At 39.0% G+C, this 26,159-nt stretch overlaps 1 protein-coding gene across 2 annotated transcripts in view; it reads left to right on the top strand.

Annotated features, from left to right (window-relative positions):
• Positions 1-3,893: 3,893 nt before the first annotated feature.
• The window catches only part of TFEC (transcription factor EC), a 71,884-nt gene continuing 49,618 nt past the window's right edge, over positions 3,894-26,159 (top strand). For both annotated transcript variants that reach the window (XM_052790560.1, XM_052790559.1), the window contains exon 1: positions 3,894-3,942. The gene's annotated coding sequence lies outside the window, so the exon portion shown is untranslated. The remainder of the gene's footprint in view (positions 3,943-26,159) is intronic.

The raw sequence follows: 26,159 nt of genomic DNA, 5'->3' as shown, positions 1-26,159 counted from the left end.
AATGTCAAATTTGTATTAGGACACTGCTTAGCACTGGGAACAGTGCTACAAGCCCAGCGTGACAAAGCTGTTAGAATGTTTGCTTTCCCCTCTCCCTGATTCCAGCTGGTTTTGGTAGGGGTTTCTTGTGTAAATCTCAGCATGACGATATATGAAACACTTTGAGACAATTTCAGGATTGTTGTTCTTTTAAGTTCGAATTTTAGTTCTTAGAGAGGCTTTTCATAGCACTGAGGAAGTCTTTTCCATCTCTTTACATTGGGACATGGATGATGTAAATATATCATCTTCACAATCATTAATGTTAAAGATGGCAAACAAACAGAAAACTGCGATTTATTGTAGTCTTGCCACTGTTATATGTTGTTAAAATAAATATTTTAAAACTATTTCTGTTGTGAAGAGCCATAGTCACAGTGCCTTCTGTCACACATAAAATTCAAGACCCTGAGTTGACAAAATACTGGTTGATCTTGTCCCAGAGGTTCTCACACTTTTTCAGAGAGTTGCTCCTCTTTTGTATAATTTTACCTTCAAGTGAATAACAAGACTTAGGGGGAGAAGGAAAATCGTTATTAAAAATACACACAGACTTGATCAAAATAACTTTGATGGCTAGAATGATGAGAACAGTCATTCTTTGCCTTTGACAGGTATTTTTTGGTCTGAGATTTGAGGGCGCCAATATTGATTTAGAAAGCTCTGTGGCTCAATTTTAAATGAAATGTAAAACTTTTCCATTTTCTCACCTATCAACCTCCATAAAATAGCAGCTGCTCTTGCAGGGAAAAGCACAATTCTCACTTTGGGTAGGTATCACAATGCATTTATGATGTGGGGCTTACCTAAACAGCTCCCCTGTATGTGACTAGGAAAGAAAGCCCATCTTTATTTAGGGTGGGATTTCTGACTGTGGCAGCTGGATACAAGTCTGGATCCAGGCTGGGATGTGGGCTCCGGACCCCCTTGAGTGCATCCTTCCCAGCAGGCACCCCCTGCTTTTCTCCTCTCTCCTGGAAGTGACAATGGCAGAAGGCTATTCCCTGCTCTCCCCCTCCTGCAAGCAGCTGCACCCCTCGTCTGGACATCCACTCCTCTTCCTCTCCAGAGAAATGGCAGCAAGCTGAATGTGCCTGGGCATTTGCCTGGATCCTTGTTAGCCCACAGAAAGTTTCCCAGAAACACGCAGGGACTTCATACTTTCTACCCCTGATGATCAAAATTACTCTTAAACACTGCAAATGGATTAGGTTTGATAGCAGAACTAACCATATATGGGAAAGGCAGAGGAAGAGGAGCTGAGGGACAGTCCTGTCTCAAACGCGCTCAGTTCCTGTCTTTTAGTGAGAACAGGAACAACTGCATGCTTTTAAGGATGTTCAGCAGATGAGAATTAGAATATACCCCATTGCATTGCTTTCTAATAGAAACTGCACGAAGGCTGCAAAGGAGAGGGGAGTCTTGGTTGCTGAAGGTCAGTTCCTGTTTCAAAGGCTGACCTCCTTTGAAAAGAGGTCTCTCTGCCTTGTGTTCCCATAGGAAGGGACCCAGGGGCTGGATCCATGCTGGCCTGTGGTCAGGGAAGTGCTGAGCTTCCGTTCAAATCACTGTTCCCTGAAAAAAAAGGCATTTCAGCATAACCTTAGGTGTCTTTGACTAAAAACTGGATGCTTTCTCAGTAGCGTCTTCATTTGGCTGATATTATGTGCTTGAATATCTCAAAGGCTGTAAACTTAGCAAAATCCAGACTTTTCTTAGACATGATTTTTTTATCTTCATTTGGTGTGGTTTCGTTTGGCCTGTTATCCACTGTACAGTGCATTACTGGGACTATTAGTAAAATATGGGCTAAATGGGTCTGGGAGAGAAAATCATATTTTTTCAAATTTTTAGGTGCCAGAAAGAGAAAAGCATAGGATGGCAGTAATTAGACTTAGGGAGTGCAATCTGTGTTTCTGAGTTTTATTCCTAAACTGTGTCATATACCAACTTCATTACCAAGCCTCTCAAAGATGACAATATTTACCAGAACAAAGCCTTCTGAGATTCTTAGGTGAAAAGTTTATGTAGCAGGGAAATATTACGGTAATGACATTTTAATTTAGTTATGTCTCTAACGGTGAAAAAAGGAAATACTCATAGCTTGGGGAGGGGAGGGAGCTGACCTCTGTTATCAATAATGTTTGTACTTTCTCTCAAAGTGCATTCCTTAAGCAAAAGAATAAGGAATCACCTCTGGATCTCAAGGAAAAGGGTGGCAGGATGCTGGAGGGCGCAGGGATGCTGAACAGAGTCCTGATCAGCCATTTCTCATGGAAATCAGTGAAGTGGAAGCCAGAAACAACAGGGAACACTCAAGGAGAATGTATTAGATATGGCATCTGCTAATGTGTCATTGGCCAACCAAGAAGTGACTAGTCCATCTCTCCTCTCTCCCCTAAGGCCAGGGCTTCCATTTCTGTCCCCTTTGCCACCCTGAGCTCCTCCATGATGGTTTTTATATCACTTGCCAGAATTTCTCTGGCTGAAGGTCCAAACAGGTTTTCTCACCGTCCCCCCCCACCCCCCCCCCACTTTGCTGAACTTTGTCTTGTTTGTGGAGCTTTGAATCCACCTCAGCTTTTCAAGTGCCCCATGGGGAGCTAGGCTGTCCCTGTCTAGAGCGGAGCTCAGATGAAGGCAAATGCAGGTCTCGTGACATTTTTTTAAGTTTTGCAGTGCTGTGAGAATAGCAATGGCATCTTCAGCAGCTTTAAGGAAAGCAGCTCTGTTTCAGTGTCCGAGGTGGACAGTGTCCGAGTGTTTTATCTCTCTCAGATGGTTTTGTCCCTGTATAACTTTTTGCCATATTGGACCTCTTTCTTGCTTGGTGAGATCAGAGGCACTATTAACTTCTTTCAGTATTGTTACTAAAAATTGTGAGCTGCTGTTTGAACTTCAGCCCCCTTGCTTTTGGTTTTGTGCATTGCACCAAAAACTTGACTGAGTGTGAGAACTTTCAAAGTATTTTAGTGTCTTTCAAGTAAAGAATAATTAAACCATGAAAATACCATGCTAGCTGTAGCTCATCTGTCATTTCTCGTGTATCCCAATTCTTGCTTCTCATGAAGGGTTAGATGAATCCTTTACTCTAACGTTACACAGAGAATAATACAGTGTGAGAGAAAATGGGTGTTTCTTGAACAGGACTCTGGGATGTAACTTCCACCTTTGAAAGTGTTTGAATGTGAAAATTCAAATATGCCCATAACACTTACAGCGGTTATAAAAACTGGCCTTAAAAGAGACAAAATTGCTTCCCTCAAGGCTTTAGCATATAGGCACTACTTTAAGGAAAAAAAAAAAAAAAAAAAAGCTTAGGGGACTTAGCGTGATTTCAAGTTATTCATAATTTGGAGGAAATCATTGCATTACAAAAGCCTATCCTGATTACAGAACTTTTTAATCTCAACCCAAGATAAACATGTCTTCAACACCACACACACCTGAGTTGCCCTTTTAAATACCCAAAACCTTGATCCATATTCAGGGCTTTTTTTCTCGAGTCTCCCTGCTGTGATGAAAGAGTCATCTCATCTCGTATTAATTTTGTCTCAGTACATGGAATATTATTATGCGATAGCTTTTGGGGCAGGTTTTCTCGTATATTTCTGAGAATTTTAAAGCTGTTAAAGTAATAGCTGAAATTTCCACCTCACTTCCAAAAACCATGTTTTGTTTGCGAGAGGAAGGTGGCGTTACGCAAACTTTGCCCTGAGCAGTTTTCTTTAACAGCCATCGAAAGTCAAATATAGAACCAAATTTCTAGTAGTTCCTTAAGAGGTCAACCTTGTCCCCACCCTTCATGGGAAAGGAAGCAGGATCTGTGAAACCCACGGGTGCTTGCTTCCCTCGCATTACTGACCTCCAGCCGGCCGGTCACGTCTGTCCCCCGCGGTATGGGTAAGGAGCTAGGGTGAGTACGGGGACGGGCAAGTGCCTGCCTCCAGGGACCATTCTGCTTCTCGGTAGTGGGGACAACCAGCTAGCAGGTTCTAACCTGGCTTCAGGGACCGCAGGAGAGGGTGCAGAGTCTCGCAGCGGTGGTGCCAGCTGTGGGGAGAGCCTGGGTGCCCATGCCAGCCTGGCGGGCAGCAAACTGCTTCGTGGCGGGGGTGTGCGAGAGCAGAGACTGACTGCACAACAGAGCTTAATTGTGTAGTCATTAATAATCGATTTTAATGATCGTATTTGAACTGCCATTGAACTTACAGTGTATTTTTGTGGCAGGAACTGGTTGGTTAAAAAGATATTTTCAGTGCCATCTGGATTTGGACTGTGTTACAATTAAACTATTGTACTTCTATAGCCATAGCATTGCACCATAGCTAACTGGGTTTAAGTTAGACCATTAACTTAATAAACTGCTTTCTGAGGAGACAAGAAGATTTCATTTCCCTCTTCTATAAAATTTAATTTGTTGTACTACATAAAACCGTACACGCTTTTTACTGCTTATTTACACAAAACTTCTGTTTAGTTCAGTGGAATTTTTGCTGAAAACTTCAGAGCAAGGCTGTATTCAAATAATATTTACATCACACCACACTTTTCCATTATGCAGTTTACCCTTTCCCCTCATCAATTTTAATAGTTAATTATGAAACAGTTTTTAGAACTATGGGGACTTTAACAATCATGTATGTACAGATGTTAAGTCCATGTATATGGATGTATAGAGAGCTATATTCATTCACAATTAAACTCTCCACCATAAAAACTTGATTCTAAATATAGACAATTTGTCCCCAAGGCAAAGACAAATAAAAACCACTGATCTAAGGAAAAAAACAATAACGTCCCTCTGTCCCCCAAACCTATAATTACTATTTGGTATCTAAATCATACTTGGTCTTTTTGCCTCCACGGTCATGGACAAATCTTTCAAATTTGGATGCCCAAGATGTAGATGAATTTTCAAAGCCTGAGAGTGATTTAAGAGCATAGTCTACAATAAGATCAGTGGGGACTGGCATTCTTGAGTCACTTTTGTGGTTCTCACAAGAATATCCTGAATGTATAATTTCACATCAAAGTCAGTATGCTCCTTGCAATTCTTAGGGGAGCAATTGAGTTTTGGAGAGCTATACACAAAGGTATTCTCATACTACTGTGGCAACTGACAGGACTGAGTACTAATTTAGATGCCTAATTTTAAATCAAAGTAAATTAAAAAAATCCATACTTATTTATCCCAAGTCATATTATAAAGCTGCTCCTAGTTTGCTCATCTTATCTGGGTTGTTCTAAAAGTTTGACATCTGGGCTAAGCCAGTTGTCATTATGGAGAAGCAAGATCTAACACAGAGCAATCAATCTGCCTGTTTCAGACATAATTAGGACACAACTCCCTAATTTAATCCAAAACTTGCATTCTGGAACTGACATGCATTTGTATGGAAGAAACATAGCAAAAGAAAAAAAAATGGTAACAAGGTTAGATTCGAAGCCATTCTTTTCTCTTCATATTGACCTACTGCATGCTCCTCAGCCAACACCTTTGCTGAATGGGAGAACACAAATGTGACCACCAGCCTTGGGGAATAACACTTGCTTAGTAGAGAAGCACTTACGTACTCTGCTCCAGGGTGACTCATCATGTTGGATGGATGCAGGTGTGAGGGTGTACACATTTGTAAATGCAAATGTATTTAAGAAAACGAAGGTGCAAATTAGAAATTTCTAAACCAGGTCAGTAAAAAGCAAGGTTGCCCTTGAGCTGTGCTTTGCCCTGGTGTGTTGTGTTTTAATCCATCACTCGATGTTGCTTCACCTTTATAGAGTTGTACTGCCAATGCACAAGACTGTAAATTTTCCCTAGCAGTGGTTTTCCCTGCACCAAAAGAGAAAGGGAACATCTCTGTGGGGATCCTTTTGCACAAAGGCATAGGAGGGTTGTGTCATCGGAGTGCTGCAAAGCCACCTTGAAGCAGTAAGTGGTGAGCATGTGGGCAGAGGCCCGGGTTTTGTGTCACAGTCATTCTGTTACTTTTGGAGGCTTCTTGGGACTGTATCAGTATGTTGCCCAACTAGATGATAGGTGATCTGGGCTGGGCAATGTTGTGGTCACATCTGCCTGTAACTGGCCTTGTTCCAATGGGACAGGTTCTGCTGAGTTGTGAAAGCAGGGGAAGCAGCACAGGGCTGCAGGCTGTTGTCAGCGCAAGGCTAGGAACTGAACAAACTCTTTCCTGTAAGAGATAATTATACCACGCTTCAGTAAAGGAGCGCTTGCAAAACCAGGCACAGCCAAGCACAAAATAACCTTGCTGATCAAGCAGCCATACCCATTGGGATCTATTAACTTTTCATCTTGACAGAGACTATATAGGTGTGTTCAAAACCTGTTGGTTTGATGTTTCTTTCAGGAAAAATTTAAGTGTAGTCCAAGGGAAAGCTGCTTCTCAAGTCTCAGGCTACGCAAGTTGTAGGAAATACTTGCCATTTTCCTCAGTTTCGCATGGTGTTTCAAAGCCTTCCTTCTTCAGAAGGTGTTCAGTCCAGCTGCCCGCCCTTGCACAAGTGGAATCCCCCTCTTCACCTCTGTGCATGGCTGGATGTGCTGCAAAGGCTTTAGGGGATGAAGGGAGATATTGCAGCACAAAATCATTTTTCCCTTTTTAGCTGTTTAATGAATTGTGACTTTGAAATGAAGAGTAAATCTGTTCAACTAAAGCAAATCCAACCAAATTCAGATAAAACTTTACTTAGGGTTGTATTAAGTGTCTATAATGGCCGCACAGGCTGTATTAGAGAGACTTCATTTGCTCTCATGTCTGTGTCCAGAAGTTGGATGTCTTAGCCTGAGTTACTAATGCCAGGTTGCCTTCATAACAAATGGAGTAGAGGAGAGAACTCTGGAGACCTCTGTGCAGTCCTCAGTTAGCTGTCCACGGCTGGTCGAACAAATCATCTCCTGGAGAATTCTCATCAGTAAGAGGATCATCGCGGGTAGAGACGTCTAACTTTGAAGTGTCTAAACTTGGTCAAGAGGAATGCCCTCGGGTAAAAATGCGTGGCAAGAAATAGGGCTTGCCTTGAAGAATTTATCATTTATCTAGGGAAGCCAGGCAAAAGGGCAGCCAAAGGATGGCACAGGGAGGTGACAGGAATTGGCCAAAGTGACCCAACCCCTCAGTCATTGCATGGGAATACACCCTTGCTGTCCTGAGACAAAGTTCTTCACCATATATCTTGGATCCATTTTAATCTAGTGTATATTATTAACTTCGCCATGCTCCTCCGAACTTCCTTATTAACTCAGAGTCTTAAGCAATAGCTGAAAGCCTGGAGGTGGGGAAGGGGAGAAGGAAGGATGAGAGGACACTTCTCACACTTCACAGCCTAATCTGAAAAAGGAAGTGCTGAAAATTTTGCAAGATAATCAGACCCTCCAAAAAAAGTTCAGCCTGTTTTGCAGCTAGTTTCAGAGCCAGTTTAATGGATGCAGTGAGTCAAACACAGTTCTGCTGCAAACCAGTTCAGCAACAGACTTTACTGCAGCTGCTCTCACTTGTACTGATTTGAAAATGGCCAAATAAACAAGGGAAAATTTATTTTTTCTGATTATTATATAAACTGATGTGTACAGTGCTGTAAGTGGAAATTCACAATCTATAGCACATGGGTTATGGGTTGAAAATGTGGAAATACCTTTCAGATCACTTTGCACTTTTTCTCTTCTCAATTTCCATTGGCTAAATGTAATCAATATGCCTATAAGCATGAAATATTCTTCTAGTTTTGTTTTTGTTTGCAGAAATTAAATTGCTTTAGCTGCATCATAGATGGTATGTGAATGTAAATACAAGGGTCAGTGGACTATATTGTCAATCTTCAACATGAGATGTGTTCCACACTGGGAAAAAAAGGAGGGAAAGCAGAAACAAAATGAAAATAGTTTCAAAACCAGGCAATTTCTCACCCAACAGAAACATGGATGAGATGGCAGACTCAAAAGATGAGCATTAGGAATGATTTATAGAATGAGATAAAAAGAAAGATGTTGATAAAATTTAAAAACTCAGCTTTCCAAGTATTTACTTAAATGAAATTTAACCTGTGAATCAAGTTAATATTTTGCCTCCCTGTTTTGAAATGAGTCTTCTAATGAAAAACTTGAGTGTTCTTTTTCATCTTAACTTTCCTCAATCTTCAGTCTCTGGGCTTGACATCTGTTTAAAAAAAAGTCTAAAAATAGGATAGTGAAATGTAATGACTTTGAGCAATAATGGCATGACTCAGACTACTTTTTCTTAGAGTCCACTGTCAACTCAAACTAAGGGTGGCCTCTGTTCAGTTTTAATTGCTAATGTTAGCCTATCTTTCTTGCAGAACTTTGGTAAAGACAGCTCAAATTTTTGTTGTATAAATTATGATGCCATATAAACTTTAATTAAAGGGATCTAGATATTCGGCTACTATATCTCAGGATTTAATGAAACGAGTTATAGCAAGTCATGATCTCAGCCAGTGTGACCAGCATACAAAGATAAGGATGGTCATTTACCTTACTCATGTGAGATAACTCCCAAACCATATAATTAGCAGCATCTGTAGCTCATTGGTATTAATATGTTTAATGATGATAAAACAAAGCCTTTCTACTGCAGTGTGGGAAATGTTCAAATTCTGTTTCCATAAACATTGCAGGACCTTTGGGGTAACATAATTCCTGCTGCTGGTATCTGCATACTGGAGAACCCACTCAAGGAGGGGTGTCCTGAGGTGGGTGGTGATAGACGTGAGGCTGGTACCACAGTAAGAGGAGCTGTTTCCCTGTCTATTTAGGGAACCACAGGCAACCGGGATTGACTCTGCTGTATGTGTGCCAAATGCCTCTAAGGTGTTTTCTGCTCCCTCTCAAAGTGGGTGAAGTTGGGGCTGCTGCTCAGAACACTCATGAGCTGTTCAGCAGCTGGAAAGAAAGTTACTCTTTCTTAAAAGAATCCCTGAGAAAAGACAGAACCTAAATACTGGCTGTCTCCCCTGAGGAGTAAATCATTCTGGATGTGCCTGTGGCTCCCTACAGGAGCTCCCTACAGTACATTAGTGCCTACAGATGTTTGATCAGGTCTGCAGCTTCTCACGCTTTATAGTGAAGTCCTTGAAAAAAAGGTGTCCAACCAATTATAAACACCAACAGGAATTTTAGTTTATAGTTACTAACATGATAGCAAGTTGAAATACTCCTACTTTTTAACCAAACTGAATTAATCAAATTTATCTTCTTCTTTGATGCACATGACTCCTGTTCATTCTGCAAAATGCTCAAAGGGTTAAATTAAAGATGAAATAGAAGACAGTAACATGCAGGAGAGCCTCCCCCTCCTTCAAATCATATTTAAATGATAAAAAGCCTTTCTACAGGGTTAGATCCAAACTGTAGATTTCCTGTTACATTTAATAATGTAACCTCATACATAATGATAAAACTTAATTCTTTTAAATTCAATTTTTGGAATTACCATAATTATTTATGTCAGAAAATAATTGAAACAATTTATTTTCTGTTTGTTTGAATATTGTTTAAAGTTGACTATTTTTATGCACAAACATTTCTCTATCGATTTTTTTCACTTTAATTTTAAAGATCTTCTTTCATGTTAATTCTATTGACTTCATTATTTTTCTCCACATTGCTATTTCTGAATTCATACCATTGCAATTAGATTTTATTTTAAATTTTAGCTGAGGAGAAACTGTCACATTTGTATGTTAGGGGGCTGTGCCAAGAGCCTGTGACAATGAGGACAATCACGATTTCATATTTGGAAAATGTCAACATCTTTATTAAGTGAAATTAAATAAGATAGCTTCAAAGTCATACATATTCAGCAACTACTGAAAGTCTGAGAGTACCATTGCTTTTTTGCTCCTTTTTGTCAAACAGGTGCAGGAAAGCTGTCGAGGAAATTAAAAATATCATATAAACGTTGTTATTTAAGATTTTTGAACATAACTTTATATGCCTGTGGAATTCATCACTACAGATGTGTAGACTTTGTGCAAGTGAGGAATATTCATAACTGAATGTTATGCAACATTAAAGTAAAACATCTTCAGAGAGCTTCTATGCAGAACTTCCTATTTCACCATCACTAACTTTCAGCTGGAAGTTGCCAGTCACTAACTTTCAGCTCATTGAGTCCCATTGTTATTTGGATTGCCTATACGGCTGTTCTCATTATTATATAATTTCCTTCCTTTTCCTGAATACCTGAAAATGGATACTGTTTGAGACAAGTAGATAAGTTGGACTACTTTTTCTCATTGGTGTGTTAGCTTAAGCTGCCTAAACTGAGCCTGATTTGTCCAAAAACTGTAGGAACTCAAGGTTAAGTGACCAAATCAAACTCTGATTAGAGAAGTATATATATATTTAATTCATGAGACAAGATTAAAGCACAGATCCACAATGGTGCTTAGGGTATATTTAGGAATTGTTTTTTACTGGCTTCCACAAAAATTAAGTATTTAAAAAGGAGTGATCCAACCAGGGCATGGAATAGGGCTCTCTTGTTCTGATGATGGGACATGACAAACACACTGCTCTTCAAATTACACTAATGCCTCTAGAAAATATAATTACAAATGGCGGAAGTGATATTTCAACGAATCCTACAAAGACCAGAATAATATAACGTGATAATAACTAACAAATTGCTGAACTATTGCAATCCTCATAAAAACTAACAGTAGGATTGAGAGTATGCACAAGAGCTCAGTGAAGCTGGGTAGTCACTGCATGTAGTATCCAAAGGAATTCTCATCAGTCTGCATCAAACAGTCATGTTTGTCTTTGTATGGTAAAGATCAACACCCGACTCCTCTTTCTGCTGACCCTCACATTTCCTTGAAGTACTTGTGTCTGTACAGAACATGAAGCTGCTACCTGCATCCAGGACAAAAGAGATTCAGAGACTGATCCTAACTTTGTTCTATAATGGCCTTTGTTCTCTGACTTGAATGTCAATGTGATGTTTTGTTGGTTTTTTTTTAAGTGTGCATATTTTCAAGTTTAGCAGGATTAAACCAAAACAAAATCTAATGAATACTATCATGCAATTAATGTTACAGGTCACTTGAATCTGTGAGAGTTAGCATGCTAATTAATTTAATTTTGACTAAGAAATTCAAAGCACACTTACTCCCCAGGTGTAAGAACAGATGTCTAGGCTAGCAGAAGCACGTATTTAATGCTAGCTTCATGTGCCACGTCTGCGCATGGCCTTAAATGTCTGAGCTAAGATTGTCTTATGTCCAGACTTCCCACTCTTAAGTTCACATTTAGAAACCTAGATAGAAGTGTTCCTGAGAGTGGCCATGTCTATGGTATTTTGTAGCCCATATAGCTTTCCATGGCGGTGGTTTTCCACACTTGTAAGAATCAGTTCATTTGCACTGAATGTCCTAAAGGAAAAGTGAAACATAACTCTCAAAAGACATGAGTTTGACTATTTTGCTCCATCATGTATGAAGTGCATTGATCTGCAACTTCAGAAGTGGATGAAAACTGGACATGAACCAGCAATGCATGCTCACACCCCAGAAGGCCAACTGCATCCTGGGCTGCATCAAAAGAAATGTGACCAGCAGGTCAAGGGAGGTGATTCTCCCCCTCTACTCTGCTCTGGTGAGACCCCACCTGGAGTACTGTGTTCTATTCTGGGTCCTTGGTACAGGAAAGACATGGACCTGTTGGGGCAAGTCCAGAGGAGGGCCACAAAAACGATCAGAGGGATGGAACACCTCTCCTATGAGGAAAGGCTGAGAGAGTTGGGGTTGTTCAGCCTAGAGAAGAGCAGGCTCTGGGGAGACCTTATTGAGGCCTTTCAATACTTAAAGGGGGCTTATAAGAAAGATGGAGCCAGACTTTTCAGCAGGGCCTGTAGCGATAGGACAAGGGGTAATGGTTTTAAACTAAAGGAGGGTAGATTCAGATTAGATATAAGGAAGAAATTTTTTACGATGAGGGTGGTGAAACACTGGCACAGGTTGTCCAGAGAGGTGGTAGATGCCCCATCCCTGGAAGCGCTCAAGGTCAGGCTGGATGGGGCTCTGAGCAACCTGGTCTAGTTGAAGATGTCCCCGCTCCTTGCCGGGGGTTTGGACTAGATGGCCTTTAAAGGTCCCTTCCAACCCAAACCATTCTGTGATTCTATGATTCTATGATTCTATGATTCTATGAAGTGATGTCAGGATTGTTATTTCCATGTGTCAGTCAGTGTCCTGCCCTGTGTATAACACATGCTGAAGACTAACAGTGTGCTTGCATCCTGTGAAACTCCACAGTGGAGAAGAAAATCTCATTCTCATTGTGATCTGTTTAGTCTGTTCATTGGGGTTGTTGAAGTAGCCCTTGAAGTTTTTGCATCTTGTTTTCACTGGATAGGAATTTAAATAGTGCTTGGCCCACCTCAAAGTTTTGACTGCATGAGGAGTTAGTGGCTCTATGTACTTACTTCAGGTATTTGGGTGTGATTTACTTAGATATGTCTTATGCTCATTAAAGCTGTGTTTTGCAGTTTTCTGGTTGTGATCATGGACTGATTAGTAGGGCTGACTCCTGCCCTGCTCTGAGAGAGCTTTTGTTGTCTACAGAGAGTAAGCAGGGAACCAAGCTCATAATTTGAAGCACACAAAGGCGGCAGAATTTTGTCTCAATTTGAGGGGAAAGCTAATTTAGAAATATCAGTAATCATAATAGACCTCACTTTTTCATTTCAGGATATAAAAAATACATGTTGAAGCCAATAAGATTAATTAATATAATACGATGAGAAACTCAAGTGCATGGAGAGTTTTGAGGTAAATGGCAAGGTTTTTTTTCTGCTTTAAAAGCCCTTTGTGTGTTTGCCCATCTATAGCAAGGCATGTATGAGAAACAGAGAGAAATACATACATAGGTATTTGTATATTATATATATACTGTCCATAAATTGCCATTTGAGGTTATCATTTCAGTTACTCATTCTTTACTGAACAAAAAGATGGAAAGGAGATTTTCTCTGTTATGACTGAGTGAAGGCCAGCTGTGTTGACCTGCCCTACAGCTTGATCGTCTCCTGTTGGGGGATCTGTTACCAGCACCATGGTAGAACTATATCTGAAAAGAGGGCCTGTACAGGAAGAATATTTGTGGAAAAGGTCAGAATAAGAGACAAACCCACCAATAATAATAGACACTTCGATTTATACAAATTGTTTGTTTGATTTTTTTTGTATGAATAGAATATTACTTAATTATGTCATTGCAATTTAATTCCCTTCACTCAGTCATGAGGAGGAATTCTGATAAGTGTGTAAGATCCAATTAGAAAAAAAAAAAATTCATCTTCTGAATGCTCTAAACGTCTGTCTGTCTGCCTTTGCGCTGTTCTCAGGGACAGAGTTCTCATTTGGAAGGGAGGGTGGAGGGGGAAAGGAGTGGCAGATGTCTTCAAGTTAGGCACTGCCTGCTCAGCTGTATGATATCTACACCCCTTCATGTATCTGAATTCAGAATTCCCTCATCTAAAACTGAAAACCACCCTTTGCAGGGCAAATGAGACTGCCAGAGACAGCCTTTTTCATAAACAGCAGCTTATCTGCTCTACTTTCTCTAGAATAGGAGCTACACTTAAGTAGGAGTCACTGTGCCTTTGTATGTTTACCATAACTCTTAGATCCATTTAGAAACTGTATCCCTGGTGATACCTGTTGCAGGCATGTAAAACTTTACATAAATAACATTTTGGATCTAAACTAACCCATAAATGGACAACATTATTTTTTTGGTCTCGATCTTACTGAATGCTATTGTTTCAGAATTCCTACACTGAAAGATGCAGGTCTACAAACGTGCTGTAGTTTTGAAAATTTTTCTGCATATATTAACTAGTCCTTAGCCACGTAGCCATATTGTACAAATGCTGCATAAGGTTGTGTGGATTGTAGAGGTAAGCCCCAGTAATTGAATAACGGGTGTTCCAGGTGGAGCCTGAGGTGGGATGCAAATGTTTGCAGTGTCTGCCTGCCTTCTTCCTACATCTGTCTCACTTTCATGAGCAATACAATTCACACACTATTATTTTTTCTCTTAGAAAAGTTGAACAGTTGGTGCCAGCCTACATAATGGCTGGCTATTGTAATGCCTTCTTTTTTTATTAACAAAAGCACTCTGAATATTCATAAAAAGTTGACATTATTTCATTAGCTGTTGCAGGTGTATGAGGAAGCCTACTGAAAAGAGTATCATGCTCTCTGCTGGATATCTCCATAAATGTTTCTAAAACATGAATTCCCACAAGCATGGAGGACCATATAGCAAGGCAATTAATGGGCACTGAATGTGTATTCCCAGTCATTCGTTCCTGCTCTCTTTCTTGTTAGTTCGGAGCTGTATTTATTATTAGTTCTCTCATAAATCTGTGACATCCTAATCAAGAGCTCCAATAGATAGACAGAAATGGGTGTTTGTCAAATTTCTCAGCCCTTTTGACTTCCTCAGTTTTAACAAAGAGGTTTTTATATATTGGATTTTTACCAGTATTACAGAAACAAGACTTTCAGAGTTTATTTCAAAATCAGAGTTGCACTCCGGGAGCTCAAAAATTTCCAGTCATGTTCAAAAAGCAGGAAACCTGCCACATTGTAAAGCTGGTGGTTATAACTATTGGCTGATTGTGCCTCCTGAGCAACCTGCGATGTTGGGCAGAGCCTGAAATTTTGTTCTGAGTTTGCAAAATGTATAGCGTGAGGGGTTTCTGGTATATCACAGGCTCTTAGGAGTGACATAGCTACTGAGTGTCCATGCAGTGCAGTTGTATTGATCAAGTGGGTTGCAGGTGCTGGGCTGCCAAGATGGCAGGAGGTAGATATAAGTGGTGATGATGGGCTGGAAACCCATTTCATTCCTTGCTTGTGCTCTACCACTGCTTCTCTGTGCTGCTATAATGCAATTAATAAATAATAATAAGATTTAATGAACAATTTTGGCCTGCTGACATTTTGAAGTAGTATAAATGGGTGGAGAGCTTGTGATGAGAGAGTTAGGATGTGCAAAAACCATCTTGCACTGGGCTCACGGAGGAGCTATTAGAAAGAAAGATCCATAAATCTCTGCTTAGTGATCATCAATCAGTCTGGGGACGAGATGCATATAAGCAAATGTCCTGGTTTTCCCATGAGCATCAGATTTTTTTTCTAAATTCTGTGCTTTGCAATAGAACTCCAGCAGTTGAGGTTTGTGATTCTGTCCATTATTTCCAAGTCCCTATGCTGATTTTTATCCATTGCTTTTCACCTCCACATGGATTAGCAGCTGCCTGTGAACTTACAGCCTTCAGATCCACAGAACATGTTCTAAGAGCTGCAAATCAATAGAAAGCAGCTGCTTAGCATCCCTACATCGCCCTACACAGAGCAACACACACACAGCCCATCACTGGAGGGTGAAGCAGACATGCGGAGGGAGCATAGTGATGCTGAACATTTGTTCTATCTTCCTTGTCCTTCTTGACCAGAGTTCAATGGTTCCATGAAAAGTAACTGCTGTAATAATGATCCAGCGGGAATCATTTGCAAGAACTAGACCCAAAACATTTTTTAACATGTACTCTTCCCATGAACCAAATAGCCAGATCTCTTATTATGGAAATTGATTGTTCCCATGCCTCTCTGTATGTTGTCTTGCTGCTACGAGGGGCAGGCCTACTTCTAAATTCTCAGTGTAACACTGTGGCTGAGACTAGGCTATTAAAAAATATATGTGTGTATATATATATATGTATATATATATACACACACACGTATAACAGAACTAGGTTTTAATCCCAGCTCTATCTAAACTAGCTTTATATGAACTCCCAGTTATTTTAGCTGTAAAACTCGTGAATAGTTATTATCCCCCAACGTATTAAGCCTTTTTGCATATTCATGGCAGTGAGAAGTAGTGAAATATTAGGAGCAGTTGGTGGACTTGCTGTGACCACAAGTCGTGGGGTCTGGGTTTGGGGTAAGCTGGGACTCGTACCTGACTACTACTGCAGGGACTGGGAGAGGAGCCATGTCTTCCTGGGGTGGAGTCACAATCTGTATTTTTTCCTACAGCAGGCTGCAAAAGCCGTAAATTTAAACAGAATAGGCAGCTGTGCTCCACACAGGGGTTGGGGTCGAGGTGAGACTGTGTATAATTCATTCAGTTCTGGCATTTTTTTCATGGTGGTGGTTCTGCTACTTGTACAAAGCGAGCTTTTTAAATGCAAGTTTTAGGGATAAATAGGAAACAATGAATAACATTTTCCTAATAAGTGAAGCCAACGTAGACATTCTTGAAATACTTTTGGGAAGCAGGGTTGACAGAAAGATATTTTGTGGACACACTCCACCATTTCATAACAGACTTGTTCTGAGCTACTAGAACTATCTACATTTCTTATTCATTAGGCCAGATCCCAGTACTCTGTTCCTCAAATCTCATATAGGTACATAAGTGGAGAGGAATAAAAAGCCCAATATATATATATATATTTTATGTTGAAAAAACTGACTTTAAAAAATATGAAAGTGTAACTTGTCATCAGGTGTAAGTGGGCTTGGCTGCCTTTGACTCCACTGCAGCTGCATTGATTAACACAATCTAAAGACCCGAGTCTACATTATTTTTTTTATATATTTCTCTCAGAGTTTTGAAAGCAAAACCACTTTTCAAGTCTTTCTTTTAAAACAAAGAACGCATGTAAAACATGTCCTCTATGTTCATCAGACATACTGTTGAATTTGATAGTCCTATCATTTGTAAGCTACATATAGTGTTGCTTTAATGCATTCCCTCACTACTTTGATAAAAGCCTTAAGATGTTGCCACTAGTCCTTTGATGTTTCCTTCTGATGTTACAGTACCTCTTTTTTTTCTTGTCTTCCAAAAAATCTGTTTTGCATAAACATGAGCAGGCAAGACATTTCTAGTTAAGGATAGAAACATCAAATTCTATCAATAAAAGGACAAAATGAAAAGGTATATCCAGACTTTTATATACTGTTGCCAAGCCCTTACAGATTAAAAATTAAACCTACATTGGTGTTTACATTGCAAACATATTAAAGCAAACATATTTCGCTCGTTCAAAAAAACCAAAAGAAAACCAACTTAGGCTGCAGTGAATTTTCTTGTGATGCAACAATTTATTTCGTGATAGGCTCTTAGAGGAACTCTGGGAGGATAAATCTTATACTGGTAAGAAAATACTTGCATGTCTAGTCTTGTCCATAAACTATCAGTCTACTAACATGGATTAATTGGTTGTCATATAAGAGAAAAGACTGCATTTTTATATTTAGCTTCAAAGCCATATATCTTATCTTGAAAAATAAAATTGCTTAGTCTGTTTTTTTACTGGGAATAAGTAAGGGATTAGTAGTAGTAGTAGTAGTAGTAGTAGTAGTAGCAGTAGTAGTAGTAGTAGAAGAAATGATTCAAATAAAGGTCCCAGTGAAGAGGAGGTGCCATTGTCCCAATGGGACTGAAATAATCCTTACCCCAAAGATTTTCCAAAATGAAAAAGATATAATCATAGTGATAAATAAATACTACTAGTTCACATTTATCAAGGAAAATAAATTAAACATTTTGCTCAAGGTCGTATAGGGAAAACGTAGCAAGGGCAGGGACAGAATACACAGAACTCCTGAGTGCCAATCCACTGTAATTTAAATTACTGGCAAGTGTTGTGGAAAGAGTGATTTTCCTATGAATGGCATGACTGTTTTGCTGCATTCAGGAAGAACCCAGTGTAGTGGAGCCACAACATGGTCTGGTGATTAAAGAATATTAACTTAAGCCAAGAAATGCCAGCTTGTCATCTTGCTTCTTACAAGACATACATGTCCCTTGGCTAGTCAAAATTTTTACTGTTTTCAAGAGCAGAAGATGAGATCTCATAATACATTATAGCTATAAACTAAAAATTGAAAATCCTTTTAAAAGGTTTATATGATCAATTCTCAGTAACGTAAATAGGCATAAAATATAACTTCTTTGTTGCACAACCGAAGAGTGGTATACTTCTTAAGGACTTCTTTTACAGCGCACTAATACAGGATGCCCTTGACAATTACTGCTTAAAGCTTCAGTCCTATAAATAATTGTCCATGTGAGTATTCCCCTGAAATCAGTGAAAGCCCTTGGTAGGATAAAATGGGAAAAGTGTAGGTAGTTGCAGGATCAGGGACTATAAAGGTATTAGCAATGATAAAGACATTCTTGTAGCAATAAGCAGTGACAAACAATCCCCCCACTCTCCCCCCACCCCTCCTACCCCCCACCCCCAATGAGATGGAAGTAGGTAGAGACAAAGTAAGCTCCTAATTAGCTAACAGGAAATTTGGGAATTGGAAATAAGTAGGTTAAACAAAAACTATTTGACTGTGAAATCAAAAACTATGCAACCACAAAAAGTTCCAGAGAAACAGAAAAATGGAATGAACTAAGTGATTCTTGAGAATTCGTATTTGTTAAACACATTTATTTCTTCATCCTACCTGAAGTCAACTACTGCTTTTGTGTCCACCTTCTATCTTCCCTGTGTTGTTAAAACTATTGAGTTCGGACTTGGGAGGATGGAGACAAGGCCTTCAACTTCCATTGCTCACTAGTAGAGAAGGTCACAACCCTGAAAGGTCCCTTTTTTTTCTAATCTGCAATACTCTATTTCAATACTGGTTGATTTTACTGTACAGCTGTAAAACAGCATCTGGAATTTATGCCATTGATCAGAGTGTGAATGATATCTATATATGAAGGATTATATGTAGATGTCTATTTCCTACTGCTGTGCAGGCCACTTCTTGCTGTAATCGTGTTTTCACCTTTTTACCAGCCTTTCTCTTTTTCTTACTCTCCACACATTTTCTTCAGAAATGGTGTCCAGATCTGAAGCCTACAGTAAAAAGACTTAGAATTTTACTGTACAGCAGTCACTGGTACCATGAATCATTTTAACTTGTTTTGCAAAGACTTAATGCAAAGACTTTTTTCTGTATCTGTCACATCCAGGGAATCCCAGAGTGTCTTACATCAGGCCTCCCAGATGGTGTGCTTTAAAGGTAGGTTTGGGGAATCAATAGCCATGTTCATCTCTCTTGTAACACACACTTCTTATTATTGAGGTCTAACTGCTAGGACTACTGGACACCTGGTACACTGAAATTGGGATTGTATACTGGGAATGGGAGAAATAATGTTTACTGTGGAGTTTTCTCTATGGCTTTTACTGAATCCTCAGCCAAAAAAAAATCCCCTCGTCCCTCACTTCTCAGTATTTGAAGTATGGTTAGTAACCAAATTATTTATTGCCCAGGGCTGCTCTTCCATGAGACACCTTTCCCCTCCCATCCATGGCAGTTTTTGCACACTGGACACATACCTTGCACATTTTGACATAAAATCTATTTCAGATAAGTTTCTGCATACATCCTCTAAACACTGAAACTGTAAAGCTGGTACCGTCTTCTTGTCTATGAGGGAGGATAGACTGGGATTTTCTTTAATGAATCAGTTAAAGCTTTAAATTATTTGCTTGCCTATTCACTGTCTGGTCCAATTTTGCCAACTTGAAGAGAAACCTAGCAACAAAACAACCAGGACTACTTTGGATCCATAAGATGATCAAAAGCCTGGTGGGGATTAGCAGCGTGTCTTGTTTTGCTGGTAGTCTTTTGTGTGATCCCCAGCCCACGCTGGCAAAGGGCTTTCTGGCTGATGTACTCCTGTGGTCTCTTCAGCTTCAGGTGTAACTTTAGGACCCTTTGTTCTGTGCAAATACAGAAAGTGAGCTAATGAAGATTTTCTGCATCCAAGCTTGTTTTTATGTTGAACACTTTCTCTTTCTTTGTTTTGTTTAATAGTTAAATATTTCTTCTACCTAACCACCCAGGACATTTTCTTGTGCCAAACTGGGAACTCCAATCCTTTATGTTTATTATGGCAGCACTGCTTCGTGCTGCTTACTGCCAGGGCCAGTTTTAGCCTTGGCACCTAAGTAAACTATCCACTAGAAAACTGGAATAGGGTCTAAATTTCTTCTTTTTATTATGTTCCAACATTCTCTGGTTGTTTTTGTTTTGTCTACTTCCCACCTTGTGTAATTGTCTCATCTCGATTTCCCTTTTCTTCTTTTAAGGTTGTTTAGTTTTTATTATGATGACAGACTCATCTTTCTTTTCTTTCACGGTTTTATTTTCCCTCTTTTCTTGGTGAAGGGCTTTATCTTTGCTTTCAAGTATTCTGTCTAGGAATACAGGGGTACGCAAAATATCTTTAAGTAGAGACTGAAATTAATGTTCTTTCCATCGCTCAGTCTTCTGACAGCTTTTATCAAGCCCAATTTTTTTCTATTTACATTATCAGCCTAATCTAGCCAGCTGGTCTAAATTTTCTAAATTTTATTAGTCATAGTGTTATCCCCTTTCATAATCATATTAAATGCTGTTCTTGTTTTGCACCTATTCATCCCAAGTCAGCATTTCCTGCTCTTCCCACTACACTGATCACTGCCTCAAAGCTTTCCAGCAAATAGGAGGATAATGCCATCTGCAAATCTCAGGTGACTTGAGTATTCTCTGCTGATACCGCTATGCTTAGTTTCTCATTCAAGGTTTATGGAGACCTTTGTGCAGGAGAAAAGGGGGTTGGTGATATAATTGAAAAGGACCTTTTCACTTACCTTGTCCAATGTAAATTTCGACTCAACTGCACTATAAATGTTTTTGAAGAGAGAAAGGCTACAATACTGTAATGTGTACCTTTGGAAGCGAAAATGAAACTTTAGTAGTCGACATGCAAATCTTGCTTCAGGAATTGAAAATGCAACTTAAATTTAGCTGGGCTGGAGACTTATGGATTGATGTGACAAGCTAAACTCTTCTGCTGGAAATCCAGCTGTGGGGGAGGGCCAGCGGGAATTCTGAACTTCAAGTAGTGGGATTTTGTAATCTTTAGGGAAGGATACTCTTGCCCATTATAGAGACCATCCTGACTATAACAGTGAGATGTGCACTCGTGCAGCTGTTGTCAAAGGAGGGACAAGGCAAAAACACAGCTCAGAGACCAGCACTTTTGCAGTCTGAAGCCACATTTACCTATGCTGTCCTTTCTGTCAGTTTCCTGTAAGAAAGCCTTCCCCACTCTGGCAAGCATTTATGCACCTGCTCATTCAGTGGGATGGTCCTGAGGGCCACCAACATAAGGACAAAATCTGGACTTGACTGAGAAAAATAAGGGTGTTATCGAAATGGAACTGTTTTACATATATGCTCTGCATACAGGTACAGAAATGGTGATAAGCTCAAGTAAATCTCAGTAAATTTTGTTGTTAAACTACTTTGAAACAGTGCTGAATAAACTGGGACTGTGAACTGGCTTGAGAATAACCCTAGTGTTTGATGTTACAGTTAATTATCTCATTCTATATTATGATAATAAAAGACTGTAATAGGAAGAGTTCTGCCTCCGTGTTTAAGCTTTGTGGCCTTTTGAATAGCAGCAGTGATGACAGACTGACAAAGTGATTGAAGGAAACAGCAAACATGGCCATACTATTATGCTGTTGATTTCTTTCTGCATCTATTCTTCAGTTAATAATGCATTTAAGACACAGACAGGAAGTTTCTTTCCTTAGAAGTGCTGCATCATTTCTTCTTCTTTAACTGAAATTCCAGCCAGAGTTAAGGAAATACCCTTATGAACCACTTCTCCTTTCTCTCCCTCGAACCAACTGGATATACAAACAGTGACATACATTATTCATGGCCAGATTTGTACTAGATCTTTCTTGTTTGCCCTGCTGTGTTCGGGTACCTGGGCTCTGGGGCAATGTTGTTTCGTAGAGATGATAAAACTGATAGAAATCCAGGCACTGCTGGTAGGTAACTATGCTGGCAAACCAATGTTTCTGCACTTTAACTGTGTGATGAAAATCAGGCTAATCGGTTCTTGCTTTATTTTGCACTGTGACAGAATCACGGTTTTATCTGTGATCTTCTTAAGGCAGACCAAAGAGGCTACTGTTTGCCTTCTTTCCATAACGTGGCCTACTGATTATGCTGATAAATGCTAATTAACTCACTTGATAATTAAATAAATTTGTTAATACTAATAAACTCACTTACTAAATCTTAGTGTTAACATTCACAGCACACGGCTTTGTTGCAGTACAAACACTGTGACATGTTTTCCTGCTGAAAGTTTTGTGGCAACATACTGAAGACTCTTTAAAATACTGTTACCATTATTAAATATTGTTACTTTCAACTAAAAAAATTATTTTGGGGGCAGAAAGATTTCACACAGATACGTAGCTATGACAATCATTTTTCTAGGCAATCCTAACAACTTATTTTTAACTTGTACATTCCTTTCCACATTAGGACCATTACATTTGAAATACTTGTTCTGTACAACACAGCTTATAATTAATACTCTTAATAATGACTTACCAGTAGTAATCTTTAATTCCATATTCACACAGAACTCTCATTCAAACTAAGTGGGAATTTTTCTTGAATAATCCCAGTAAAATCAATCATCTTCTGTTAATTAACATGTTTTTATTTAGTGGATATTGGCTGAAAACTGTTGAGTTATCACTCCTCCAGCTCCTGTTGTGTAGTGCCTACTAAGTACACAAATGTTTGCTGTACCTGAATGGAAATGGAAATGCTGTAATGTACAACTCTAACACTGAAGGACATGTACCTATTTCTGCTAGGCTGCCTTTCGATTCTACTTACGGTGTTTTTACAGCAGTTCTTGTTCTAAAGGTTTTTAAAGGCTGATTTCAGAATTTAAGAGATTATGAAAGGAACTGAATTTTGATCTGTTGTACAGTAGAAATTGTATTAGGATCTTTTTTTTTTTTTTTTGGCTAATTGAGTTACTGCTGAACAGAACATGTTGTGAACTAAGATTAGTTTAAATACACATCAAAAGGCAAGACTGCTTGCTCAGTTCAGTACTGAAAGTACCAATTATGCTATTTTTGTGACATTTCCAGTCAACTGCAGAGTACAGCAAAACAGAAACGTTTGGAGCCTTGCACTCTGTAAGTGTTCTCTCAATGAATTCTCAGCTTCCTTTCTCCTCTTTAGCAGATATTTATCAGTGTTAGGCTGAAAAATATCTTTTCAGACTCAAACATGCAAAACTATAGTTCAGAAAAAACTCCTTGAACTAAATTATACAATTTTAAGTGAAAATTTATAGTTGTTATAATTTCTGGGACTATGAGGTGTTTTTTCACTAACAGCTAGGGTCTTTATTTAATTCTTATTTGTACAAATAGTGACAAACATAAATCCTATGAAATTATTAAAGTATTTCAAGGGCCACGTAATTACTGCACTGTAAATCCACTGTTATTAGTCTCAGAACATAAGCGGAAGTGTATTGCTGAACGACTATACTGATTTGTAGCTGGTGTTCAAGTACTGAAAGTAATGTTTGCTAACCTCATGAACAGCATGCCAACAGCATCCTGAAACATCAACATGGTCAGACTCATTGCCACTTACAGCCATAAAATATATTTGAACACAAAATGGACCAGGTGGATTTAAAAAAATGCTCTTAACAACTGATATGAAATATTTTTGTTACTTTTTTCTCATATAGCTGTTCTTGATGTGCCATTCCTGTTTTTGATGGAAATGTCACCTACTGCTGTCAGCTAACCCAATCTGCTCCCCTTGTATGAAAGCACACTTTGTGGCCAGATCCTAAGCTGGCCCAAAATGATGTTGCTGCCTTGATTTCACAAAAATCGTGTTGTGAAGCTGAAACCTAAGATGCCTACTTTGAAATCTTCCCCCCTTGCCCCCTTTATCATTCTGAGACTGAGGAAAGCAATAGAAAGCACTTTTCTCAGGCTGAAGCTGGTTTTGTCTGTGTCTTTACAGAAGCTATAACCCTTCACAGACTTAAAATAGCTTGTCCAACAGATTAGCCTCCCTGATGTGACTACCTCACCAAACCACCTTATGCCACTGGCTTTGTTTCCTCAGTTCTTGCAATGCATGGGCTGGGGGGTGCATACCTCAGTACAGTTTGTTTTCAAAATGAGGGAGGACTGAAACACACAGAAAGAAGTTAGTAATAAGCAGTGCTGTCATCTGGTGGTGAAATTGTTACCACTTTTAACAAACTGATCGTGCTTTTCAGCCAATGGCTTTCACTTTTTTGAGGAAGTTGATGTAGTCTCCTTGGCATACAGTCATGAATCTTTCATAGTAGAAATAGGCAAAACCAGTGGTTTTATCCAAAATCACTAAACCTTTTGAGCTTACTCTATTTTTGAAGAATAGCGCGCCAGAGGTAGGCTTATTGTGTTCAGGTTTTGTCTTTTTCTTCTTCAGCTTGTGCTGCCAAAACATTACAAAGTTATTGGAAAGCGCATTATAAATGTTGGGTTTTGTGTGCAAACACTACTTGTCCAATGGAATGACGAAGTAAGGACAGAAAGGCATACCCTTCCCTCAGAAATATCAGTATACTCAAATGCCAAAGTACTATTTTCTCCTTTTACAGTTTTACCATCAGTACTTTTTTCCCACATTATATTTGATGCCCATATCCTTACATACCAGGAAAATACACTTTTTAGATCTAGCTTCTAAGTTTGTTTTGCTGTCTAACTGAACAGGAGGGATATTACTGCCTTCATTGCATCTCAAATGATACAGCGTCTGCTCACCTGGGGAGCCAGAAAATATGTGTAGCAAACAATGAGAAACTTGTTACTTCATGCTCCCTCTTCTTACTAAGGCTGACTTCTCTCTGAATTCTCTTAACCTTTAAAGTGAGATACAAGTAAGAAAATTATAGTTGTCACATGAAAACAATTAGAAATCAAAGAACAAACCAGAGCCTTTTGAAACTATTCAGGAATTTAGTAAAGTAGCCATCACACCAGTGATCTTTCTTCTTTTGGTTCATTCATTTTGAAGCTCGGTCACCTGACTTTCTCATCTATACATAAAGGTAGTACACATACCTACGGGTTCTCTCCAATGTTAGACCTATACTCCAAACTTTACCTATGGATAACAAAACAGAATATATGGATCTTCATAATACAGCCATCTTTTGTCTTTTCTGAGTGCTTTCATCTGAAACTAAGTAGTTAAAAATGTTGCCATTAAAATATAAACTTTCATGTCTGCAAGCATTTTCATTATTCCTGATCCCCATACCAGCCTGTATGATACGAATCCTATATTTTGGAGTAGATTTCTTTTTGACATACAATATTTGTCAGAAAACCTCGAATCTCTGAACAAAATACATGATTCTAGTTACGGATTTCCCATGCTGCTATAACTGTAATTTTTCTGGATCTGTGCTAGTTGTTGCAGTTGACAAATACAGAACTTTTCATGCTGCTATTTTATTTATTCTACAAGGACCGAACAAACTGCACTGGTGGAAGTTCATTAGCAGACGATATTTAACTAAAACCCAGATGATTGTACTTTCCATATTCAAAACTGATTTTCCTTGAATACATTTGTGAGAACCCCTTCTCCATTTAATAGCATCTTATTAGGTGTCCTAATCTGAATAACTTCTGAAGATACAGACACGTAGTTAAGTAAAGGTATCAGGACCTAGCTCTTTAAACATAGCTAGCCGTACAAAAAGTTTCTTTCCATTCTTCAAATGCAAGAGTCACATTCACTGTCCTTTAATAACATCAACAATAAAGAGGAACTGGAACAGTAAAGATTTATTATATTCACAGATCTCATGAATCAATGAGAGCATGGACAGGGTCACTGTGCAGAGTCGGTGTAAGGATATTAGCCGGGGATTCATAATTTGATTGTGGTCCGTTGTTATGCTTGTGTGGCCTATTAACTGTCATGGTTGGTTTTATTCACAGTTTAGATTTTCAGCTTAGATTCTAACTTAAATCAAAGGGATAGTTTTGTAAAAATACTTCCTGTAGTTTGCTTTGCTTAACTTTATAGGCTGTTTTTATAGTGCAATGTTAAAAACTTGAGTCTTTTCTGCCAGTGAAGACCACAAAGTCATCGAGACTCATTGTTATTTTAAAACATGACAAACTGGCCTTAAGACCTTAGGG

The sequence above is a fragment of the Harpia harpyja genome, chromosome 6 (genome assembly GCF_026419915.1).
Source record: "Harpia harpyja isolate bHarHar1 chromosome 6, bHarHar1 primary haplotype, whole genome shotgun sequence".
Taxonomy (NCBI): domain Eukaryota; kingdom Metazoa; phylum Chordata; class Aves; order Accipitriformes; family Accipitridae; genus Harpia; species Harpia harpyja.
Note: the sequence above shows the minus strand (reverse complement) of the source record. Positions and strands in the feature narration are given on the sequence as shown.